Source organism: Pseudorca crassidens, chromosome 4, assembly GCF_039906515.1.
Source record: "Pseudorca crassidens isolate mPseCra1 chromosome 4, mPseCra1.hap1, whole genome shotgun sequence".
NCBI classification, from domain to species: Eukaryota; Metazoa; Chordata; class Mammalia; order Artiodactyla; family Delphinidae; genus Pseudorca; species Pseudorca crassidens.
In genome coordinates, this window is record NC_090299.1 from 25,969,429 (window position 1) to 25,980,756 (window position 11,328).

Below are 11,328 nucleotides of genomic sequence, written 5' to 3' on the forward strand. Positions count from 1 at the left end.
TTTAAAAGGTGCAAGCTCTCGAGTGGCAGAGAGTGGAAAGCCCGAGGACCCGGCGTCCTGGAGTACCGATGCTCGAGGGGCCAGCCTCTCAGATCTGCTTCTTCGTACTACTGCTTGCTCTACGATTCTCGTTCCTACTGATTTCTTCAGCGCGTCAGGCTCACAGCTACCAGCCTCCATCAAAGCATTAAGACCAGAGACTCTCCCTTTGCAAGGCTTACACCTGAGTAAAGAGTGAAGCGATCAAACACCAGAATCTTAAAAAGCCAAATGACAGTGGAGCCAGTGCCCATTTAGAAAAGCTCTTACCCTCCACCCCCTTCCAGTCCTACTTTGGTAAATATTAACGTTTAACCAGTTAGCAAAATATTTAATCCAGTTAGCAAAATTAACACCGACATTTCCATAGTTGCTCTTTTGTGAATAGTAACTGTGGCCGGATGAACTTCACATTGGATAAAGCAGATGTGAAAACCAGTTTGCAAGAAAGGGTGCCTCCCTCAACAACAATCTAAGCCCAGGGAACCGGCCCGAGGCCCTGCAGCTGCGGCTGATCCGAGGCGGGTGGGGGCGGCCGGCTAGACGGTCTGGCAGCCCGCGTGGCTCCTTTTCCGGCCAATAAGGTAGGCGATGAGGACGCTGAGGATCAGCCCTGCTAGGGCGCCGCCCACGGCGATGGGGATCAGCATGCTGTTCTCACGCAGCTGACACTCCTCCACAGGCCCAAACTTGTCCCCGTCCACGCGGAACGCCGACCCACACCCTGAATAGGTCTAGGTGACCTGCACGCGCTCCTCAGCGTTGCCCTCGTAGGAGTTCCCGGCGGCTGCCTGCAGCGCGCTCAGCGGGCGGTGGGCGGCCTTGAAGGCGGGGTCTCCGGCATCGGGCGGAGTCAGCGTCTGCTGAACTCCGTGCAGGAAAACCCGGCTGCAACTTGCGTTAATCGCAAACTGGAGCGCCAGGAGCTGGTTCCTGCTGCGGAGCTCCAGGGTCACCAGCTGAGCTGTGCAGCTCCCCCCAAAGGTGGTCTTGTTGGGGTTGATGCTGAACTCTCCGGTCACCGTTGTGTTGTCCCTCGTCCTGCAGGTGACGTTTAGCTGCAGCCCCATGCTGGCCAGCAGGCAGGTCCCGCTGGTGACGCTCACGTTGTACTTGGACCCCGAGGGTCTCTTGGGCGAGGACTGGGGCGGCGCCGCTGGGGTGGGCGGGGAGGGCCAGTCTTACAGCGCGTCTCCTCCCTGCAGAAGCTGTTGTTGGAGAGGTAGGCCTGGAGGGTGGCGTCACGGAACCCGATGGTCACGTTGCGCATGCGGATCTGGTTGCTGCTCACACACCTGTACCTTTTATTTATGTCTGCCTTGGTGTCGGTTACGGATTCCACAGTCTTGATTGCCCTGGAGCTCGAATTGGAGAAAATCCCTGTATCTGACAAGTTATAAACAAAACGCATCAGCTGGACACTAACGTGTTGCATTTCTTGTGAAACTTGGGAGGGTCAGCATATGGCCTCTTCCAAAAGCCATCAGGAGACTGGAGACAGAAGCATTCCCTTTGGGCAGGCGGATTCTTAACCACTGCACCACCAGGGAAGTCCCCAAATACTTGCTGATCGAATAAATAAATGAATTACACGCTTAGGTAGAGTAGATGACCTCAAGTGTTCTAGAATATTGAATTAAATCCTTGATTTTGAAATGTCAGGATTCTTTGTAACTTTCTGCTACATAGGGGAGTTCATATTTCAAGCTTATAGTTGAGAACACTTCTCTGACCTCACAGCTTCCTTCTCTTTCCCCTGTTTCTTCAACCATAGTTTTAACCAGTTCTGTTTATTGAACTGGTTAAGTTTGGTCCCGCCTTAGGTGATTTGTACTAGCTATTTCCTGAGTCTGGAATTCCCTCCTGTCAAATTTTCTCTCTCTACATGACAGGAGCTTCATCATTCAGGTTTCAGGTCAGATACTCCTTGCTCAGAAAAGCCTTACTTAACTAAGCTAAATTAGCCTAGTCCATCATACCACCGTGTTTGATTTTCTTTATAGTATTGACTGAATTTATCTTCTCTGGTTTTTTCCTAGTTTATTTTTCTGCCGTCATTACATTGAAACTTCTGTGGGAGAAGAAATCTTGTTTGTCTTTGTTGGTATAGGGCCAGCTACAAGAAGAATGTTTGAAAATGGAAGATGCTCAATATATAACTGTTCAATGAATGGATGAATAAAAGAACAGCTTCCAAATAGAAGTGCTGTTACATATATTTTTAGTGAAAAGCATCAGGGCACACCAAAGCACATAGTTTTAGATGCTGAACTTTCACTGGGGAGGTGGCCTGATTTAAATTCTCTGTCGTATAGGAACTTGAGTCATAGCATCTGTAACACCTTATTAAACGTATTGTTTATATCTTAAAGACAGGGCAGGCCCTTGATAATACATGTATTCACCTGCACTTAGCACAGTATTTCATGGCATTAAGTGGAACAAATTAAGTAAAGGATTAAGTAAATGTAGCTTGACTCTCAAACTCTGATTTATTTTATTTATTACTTATCCAATTCTTAATAATAATAGCTATCATTTTTGGAACAGCTACTCACTAGACAGGTGTTTTATATCCTTTATATTAATTCTTTTAAATAACCCTTTAAGGAAAGATTACCATAATCCATTTTAAAGATGACTCAAGCAACAAGTGATTCTTTGCCGTTGGACCGAGGTCTAGTTTCCAAAATTCATAATCTTAGTTTAATCAGTCAATTGCCTGTTCTTACTAGACTAAAAACATTTCAAATGTACTTGACAGTCAGCTTATTTGAACATTAATTATTATCTCAAACTTTGCTAAATACTTCCTAATTCTCTTCATAGCAAATAAATAGTTTGTAGCATGAATCTGTTCTTAACATCTAAACAAATCTATGGAGGTTTTTGCTATACATCCAACCTGTCATTTTTAATAGTTTAATATAAAAATAGCTCTTTTGTGATTGTAAAAAAAAATAATATAGTCATTGCAGATAAAAAAGCTCAAATAATACAGAAAATATGGAGAAGAGAATACAGCCTAAAATTCCATCTAAAGTATATATAAAATTTTACATAAACTGAATCAAATTGTATGTGATATTTTCTTGTCTTTCACTTAGAATTATGACATGCTATTACTTTTACAAAAAAAATCTAGGCACTATCATGTATATTTGGATTTTTATCTGTTTAACACAAATGGCACAACTAAAGGTAAATCAGGCCACCTCCCCAGTGAAAGTTCAGCATCTAAAACTATGTGCTTTGGTGTGCCCTGATGCTTTTCACTAAGCTACCTGAGTGAAACCCATTCTGACTTCATTCTGAAGTAGTTCAACTAATCTAACTCTACTAAAATCTAATTGGTTTAGTTTATATTGTCAGGTTTATCATCATATATGCCTTCTCTGAGGCAAAAACTCTACAGAAGTCTTAAACTGGGAACTGTATGCATATTTATTCGACAAACTACAAAGAACTGAAGCAGACTGGTTTTTATTTTTTAATGCTTTCTCTTTTCTGCTGCCTTTCAACTTTTGACAAAAACATTTTTTCACCAAAGGTCACAATAATGAAGGTACCATTGGTTACTCCTTCCTTTCTCCCTGTGTCCTTTCTCTTTCACTTCATCTGCCACTGTCCAATCTTAGAAGCCTGAACCCAGGCTATTACAATTCTCACATGAATTTACCCGCTCCAACTCATACTGTATATATCATATCATTATCAGACAGATCTTCCTGAAATATCTATTTTTTATAAGATTATACCCAAGCATCTTAATCAGACATTCCAAGTCTTCCATAACCTGGGCTCAGCCTACTTTCCACCTCCTCTCTACCTCCCGGGCTCTGCATTACATCTAGGCTACCCTACACACATGTTCTTTCATTCAGTACCCCTTTCTAGGAAAAATGTTCCCTAAGTCTTTTGTACCCTTTAACACTAAAATATCATCTTCTCCTGAAGTCTCCTGTGACTACTCCATCTAATATATTTCTACGTAATGCAGGTATCTTCCATATAATTCATTCGTTCCAGAATTACATTTATTGAATATTTACTATGTACCAGATACTGTTCAGGGCACTGGGAATATATCAGATCATAAAGTGGACAAAATCCTCTGACTTCATGGAATTTGTGCTCTTATGGAGAGACAGTATACATAATATACAAGGACAGTGTATGGTACAATGTGATAAATGTTATTTTTAAAAATTGAGAGGGAAAGAGAGGGCATCAGGATTGCCGGTGAGTACTTCCAGTAATTAACAAAATGTTAAGTGTATCCTAGGGGTAGGCAAACTTATTCTGTAAATGACCAGATAGTAAATACTTTACACTTTGTGGACCATGTGGTCTCTGCCATAACCATTCAACTCGACCATTTTAGCACAAACGCAGCTTTTGTCTCAATAAAACTTTATTTATGAACACTGAAATTTGAATTTCATGTAATTTCCATGTGCCACAGAATATAATTCTTCTGACTTATGTATTTCTCAACTGAAAATGTAAATGCCATTCTTACTTTGTGGGCCATACAAACACAGACGGGGGGGCAGATTCAGCCCATGGCTTATAGTTTACCAACTCCTGTGAACACCATTGAAAGGCTGAAATTAGTGAAGACTTGGGGAAGATAACAGAGTGAGCACGTGGACACGTGGGAGCAGAGTATTCAAGGCAGAGGGTATAGTCATTGCAAAGTTTGTGAGACAAAGACACACCTCCAGTGTGGCTGGCGCAGGCAGAGTGAGAGAGAGAGGTAGGAGATGAGGGCGGAGCAGCAATAAAGGTGAGAATGGATAATGCGATTGATCTACATTCACAGGTGACAACGATAGGTTCTTAGACCTGGAAAAGGAAACTCTTAGAGACTGTCTAGCTCCTGGAGAGCCAGCTTTGATTGGCGTACTATCAACAAAGATTCTGAGACCACACTGTCTTAGCCAGACCACTTCTATGATCAATTAGCAATGCACACTCGGGTGTGAGGGCTATTGGTTGCCATGCATTTGTGTTCTTCATCTAGTCTACCCACCGCATTTTCACCACTGGGACACACTAAGCTGTCAGCTGTTTACATGACATACTCAACGTTATCATCTAATTAATAACAGGAATTCTGAGTGCCAGATTAGTGATCTTCACTGTATCTTGGTCCTCCCCTGTTTCAGTTTTTACACTTAGGGCAGTGATCAATAGATATCTTTCCTGGAGAAGCTGAAAAGATACTAAACTTAAAAGCTGTATAGAGATAAGAATTACCAATGCAAATTTTATTCCCTTAGCTCTATAAAACCTTTCTAGTTTCTAAAGTACTTATGTCTTCATCTTATTTGAGTTTTAGGGTGGTCCTATGAATCCTTATTATCCCATAAAACGATCCCAGGGCCCTAAAATGAAAAAAGTAGGCCTTCCAGGCAGCTCTTAAATTGCATTTTCTTGTGATCGCTGATATTTTTTTTCACAATTCCACGTATAAAGTTTAGCTTAAAATTATTACCAATTTTTTTCATAATTGTTACTAAAATACTTCTTAGCGTATTTAGAGCAAAAGGAAGGAAGAACCAACATTTCCAAAATGTTCAATGATAAGCTTAAAACTGCCATTCTTACTGTGCATTGTGGGGAAAAAGAGGAGGAGTTCATGCTGAGCTACTGTGATGACTAATGAAATTTTTATTCTTTTCAATAAGAAGAGCTTTAACAATTAGACTGTGTTATAATGAAATGTTCATTTGTCCAAACTCTGATTCCTGGTCCATCAATACCTCTTTGTGAGAGGTACATCCCTAAAATATGCCTTTGTCTTGAATGGAATGCAACCAGAGGCGTTTGGTGCAAGGACTCTCAGTAAGGCAGCCTGAAATGAACAATGGGCTTCAGAAGACCTAAAATTAAAATGTATATATATTTTTCCTGTACCATGTGTTATTCATTAGTCAGATATTCACCTGACTAAATGTCTAAAACAATGAGTAAAACTTCACATTTTAATATGATTATAAATAAATGTTTAAAAATCCAAATTGTAAGGGAAGTATATTTTACGTTCTCCATATCGGTATAAGGGACATCTGGAAAATACTTTTTTGTCATATAGTTTTAAGGGATTTCAGTTCAAAACTATCTAATGATTTTAAATAGCCCACACTTTCCTAGACATATTTTCGGTTTTATAGTTTGATAATAAGTGTTCAGTTTTTCCCCTTATGTTTCTAATGCGGCTGGAATCGATTGGGATCTATTTTAATCACGTTCTTGTTCTTGTACTACTTCATCTCCTCTCATTGCTATTTAACATTTAGGGAGTGCCAACAAAATGTTGGGTCTGTATTAAATATGACCTTAGTCACAGTGGGCTCACATTTCCCACACGACAGGAAAGAACGTTGTATTTATAAAGAATGTACATAGCAGAGAATGGAAGCGACATGATAATAATTGGGGGGAGTAAGTTGATTCTGGTTCTTTTCATAGCTTGAGATAATTCCAAAATGTCACTGATGGTGCTAAATGGGGACATTTTAGCAGGGATGCCATTTGCATAGAGTAGTGGAGACTGTCAGTCTCCTGGAGATGGAGAGAAGTGAGGCACAGGCAGAAGTGGGATCAGTGAGCAGCAATGACAGTAAGAAGGGTTCATGACACTACTCATTCATCTTACACTGTGTTATGGTCAACCCATGGCTTCATGGACACCTAAGGAGTCTTTGGTCTCCGTTCTGCTATCTTTATCTTCCAACCCATGTTAGAGCAACTAATGGGATACTGGAACCATTGGGCCTAATTATTTTCTCATGGACAATGCTTATGTTCTGTTTTCCTGGAATGAGATCCCACTTTTTGTATCTAGGTAATTTTACACACACACACACACACACACACACATGCTCAGTGAAAGTCACCTGCTCTGAAAAACTTTTCTGGTATCTACAGTCTGAATTAAATGTCCCTCATTTGAACTCATAGTATCTTGAGCACACTTGCATTCTTACATGATTATATGTGTTTTTTTGATTACATGTACTTTTAACATATGATTGTATCCTTTTATATTTTTCTAAGTTTCTCTTAAAAATTATAAAATACTTGACAACAAGGAAAATCTGATTGAAATGCATATATATCTCTAGTGCCAAACATACTCCCTGGAGAGTGATAAGCACTCTAGAAATGCTTATTATTCTTCTTTCTGAAGAACAGAAGAGTGATATTTCTCATTCCATTTTTTTTTTGCCCCTTCCAGGTAACTTTTTAACTGTTAGAAAGATGTTCTAGGTGAAAGAGAAATAAAATTCCAGGTACTATGGCTTTATAGGAGCTTTTGTAAAAGTGGAAGTGATTTTAAAATGATAAAAAGTGATTCGTTGCGTTTATCAACACATAGTATATGTTCCCAATGTCACCCATAAAAGTTAGTTACAGTGAAAAGCTATTGCAGGTAAAACTAGCTTGTCTTAACAGGGTCTTTTGTAAAGCTTGTGCAAAATATCATCTCAGGCAGAATTGACCTAAACAAGGAACGTGTTTTATCTTCAGAGATAATTTGCTTAGAGACATCATTGATAGAATAAGTAGTGCCTGCATATAATCACTGATATGGTCCTGAGAAGCTGCCAGCATCCATACTGGTCATTTCCTCTGCCCACCATCATGCTGAGATCATCATGAATTACTTTAGGTTAACGTTGTATCTACTAGGAGAGAGAACACTAGAAAGTTGTCATTTCTCACTTGTTAACACCAGTGAGAGCTTTCTACTCACTGCTTTCTAAGAACTGTTTGCAAGAATAGGAGCAGAAGACAGGTTGTGCATTAAGAAGAGAAATGTGCAAAACCACAGAATCTGAAGTTTATCTTATAACAGCACTAGCTAGAAGATATTTGTGGGACTTTGTAAGACAGTATCAATTCTTGGGGGGCTTTCATTGATCATCTATTTTATTGATCATCTTTTATTGATCATCTCCTGGAGATGGAGAGAACTGAGGCACAGGCAGATGTGGGAGCAGAATTAAGGAGTGGAAAATTTGAACTTTATACTTCCATATTTCTTTTTTTCCAAGTGAAACAGTGTTTTTATTGGAGGCATAATAGCACATGCATGTCTGTCACATAGGATGAGGATGACTTTAAGGTTCTGGCTTCTAAGATCAGACTTTATCTTAGACACACTTTTCCATCACAGCTTCTTGGGAAATGAATCAGGAAGGGAGCAAGACACCTCCTGGAAAGAAATCGTTGCTGTCGCTGGAAAGTTGTAAAGCAAGAGAAGAACTGATTCAAATCAGTGTACACGTAAAAGAGCCCCAAGGAGGAAGAGAGTGGTGTGGGGAAAAGTGGTCTAAGTTCTGGTGTTGGCGGTGATGCTGGCCTTTTTCGATGGCAGAGACTTGCCTCTAAACGGAGGCAACAGGATCGACTTGTCAGTTTTGACTGCAGCAACATTTCGGGGCTCCCCAGTTCCCTCTCTGGATCCCCAGTTCAGTCCCCCCTTTCCCCTGAAGAACTCAGAGAGGAAGGGCAGGGTCTATGTCACGGACACTGCTACCTGCTCGATGAAGCTGGCCAGATTTTGTCCAGTTCTGAAAGGCCCACACACGCGTGAGTGCTCATGGTGATGTGGGCCTTGTCGTAAACGTTAAACCATTCAGGCTGGTGGTCCAGTTTCTCAGCCTGCAGGGCCACTCTCATCACGAAGCCAATAGCCCTACGGAAGTCTTTGAAATGGAACTGCTGGAAGGTGACATCCTGGCCTTCCGGCTCGTTCCACCCCATGGCCCGCAGGTCTGACAGCAGCTGGTACTTCTCCTCAGCACTTGGCCTGTGGGCTTTGCCAGCCGTGCTGTGTGCAGCGTGGACGCCGGCCGCAGCAGGTGGCAGCGGAGGAGACGAGCATGTCCTATAGTTCCATATTTCTAAGAGATACTTACAATCTAAATTTTTATAATAACTGAGAGAATAAAATGAAAGGTTCATACCATATCATTAGAAGGCTCTTGGGTGGGATGCTTTTTTTTTTTTGTAACTCTCAACCTTTTGTTTTTTTTTAATTAATTTTTATTGGAGTATAGTTGATTTACAATGTTGTGTTAGTTTCAGGTGTACAGCAAAGTGAATTAGTTATACATATACATATATCCACTCTTTTTTAGATTCTTTTCCCATATAAGTCATTTACAGAGTATTGAGTAGAGTTCCCTGTGCTATACAGTAGGTTCTTATTATCTATTTTATATATAGCAGTCTGCATATGTCAATCCCAGTCTCCCAATTTATCCCTCCCTGGGTGGGATGCTTAATAAAGAACAAGACAGGCAAGGAAAAACGCTTAAAGCTAATAATTCAGAGTATGAGATAATGGGGTTAGGGCTAGTGTCTACTGGTTTCACACGTTTTACAAGTTTGTTTAAAGCTAGTTAGAGAGAAAATGGGGAATTACCAAAAAAAATTGAATGACAGGCACAACGGTGGATGGCCCTGAGAATAATTAGAAGCTTGAAAGATTTCTGGAATAGTACATCTGACCTTGACTGTAAAAGAAATAAAAGAAAATGAAATGCTAGTGGAGTTTGGACTTAACACATTTATCAGCTGCCTGAGGCTTTAGTTACAGAAATCTCTTTGTTTTACATAAAAATAATAATAACTAATAAGTATCGGTCATTCTACTGATAAGCACTTGCTAAGTACTCCTTTTATCCTCTCCGCCATCCTATAAGGTATATATCCTTTTTATCAGCATTTTACCAATAAGGAAACTGACACACAAGAAGGTTAAATCATTTGCTCAAAGTAAATGGTAAAGTGCGTTTTGAGGCCAAGGAGTCTGATTCCAAATCAGAGTTGAACTCTTATCCATTAAGCTATAATACATTGACTAAAAATTATCTTAAAGTAGATCCAAAAAGAGTCCTTTCAAAACTCAACAGTGTTAAAACTGGTATAGATGATCTTATTTGCAAAGCAGAAATAGAGACACAGATGTAGAGAGCAAATGCATGATACCAAGGGGGAAGGGGGGGCATGAACTGGGAGACTGGGCCTGACACATATACACTATTGATACCGTGTATAAAACAGATAACTAATGAGAACCTACGGTACAGCACAGGGAACTCTACTCAATGCTCTGTGGTGACCTAAATGGGAAGGAAACCCAAAAAAGAGGGGATATATGTATACGTAGAGCTGATTCACTTTGCTCTACAGTAGAAACTAACACAACATTGTAAAGCAACTATACTTTAATAAAAACTGAAAACAAATTCTAAACCAAAAAAAAAGTAAAACCTCAACAGTGTTTTTAAAAGCGATGTTCTTGGAATGATGTGAAGCATGTGGAAGTTATTGTACTTCATCCCCAAGGTGTCTGCCAGTTCTTCCTGTTGTTGCTAATAAGCATCTGTTGTCCTAACCTGCTAAGGGGGAGGCAGGGTTTGCTCTGGAGACAGCCATCTTCCCCTCCACCCACTTCCATCCTGTGGGCTGCAGCGGTCCTCTTGAGATGCTCGCGCCCTCCAGCCTGAAAGCTCTCTCTACCCTAGTAAGGGCAAGCCAGATGAGGCCCAACTGGATGGGCATCTCTACACAGAAAAATGAAGTGGACGGTATCTCTGTGTTCGTTCACGTTCCCTAAGACTCTGACACGGAACTTATTATGCTCACACAGACGAAGATGTTACTCTCTCTGATGTCAGAGATTTAGGTCCCTGGCAGGCAACTCAAATCTCAGAATGGGGTTAAGACTCAGACTGCCCCAATTATCCATTCACCACTTCTTTTTCTTTTTTTAGCTCTGTAGCAACACATATATGGTTTTCTTTTGACAAAGGATAGACAAAGTATCAGGAGAAATATTTAATCATCACTAGAAACTTGTTGAGAATAAACTCACAAATAAAGTACATTTTAAAATTTACCCACTCACCATAACGTGATAAAACGCTCCTTTAAAATTCTATGACTTTATGCCAGCATATCTCGGCAGTGCTTTCATGTACATCATATTCACAAAATCACAGAATTATACAACTGAAAGGCTCTTACACAGTCTAGTCCTGTCCCTGATTCGGAGAGACTAAACAGCTTATGATGTAAAGGCCTCCCAGTTCCAATTTCCATGTCCTTTCCATTATACCTCATTGTCTTGGAATTCTCACAACTCAAAAAGGTAAATAGTGACAAGAGTTAACACAGAGTCTCAGACCACTTGAATCGTCAGATGGCACTGTGGCATTTTTTAAAACATAGTACTCTCTCTCATATATCAATAACCTGTTATCCATC

The 11,328-nt window shown here is 40.4% G+C and overlaps 2 pseudogenes; both read right to left on the reverse strand.

Moving 5' to 3' along the window:
- Nucleotides 1-257: 257 nt before the first annotated feature.
- Nucleotides 258-1,479, reverse strand: LOC137223096 (lysosome-associated membrane glycoprotein 1 pseudogene; annotated as a pseudogene).
- A 6,984-nt stretch (nucleotides 1,480-8,463) lies between these two features.
- On the reverse strand, nucleotides 8,464-9,018 carry LOC137223097 (pterin-4-alpha-carbinolamine dehydratase pseudogene; annotated as a pseudogene).
- Nucleotides 9,019-11,328: the final 2,310 nt, after the last annotated feature.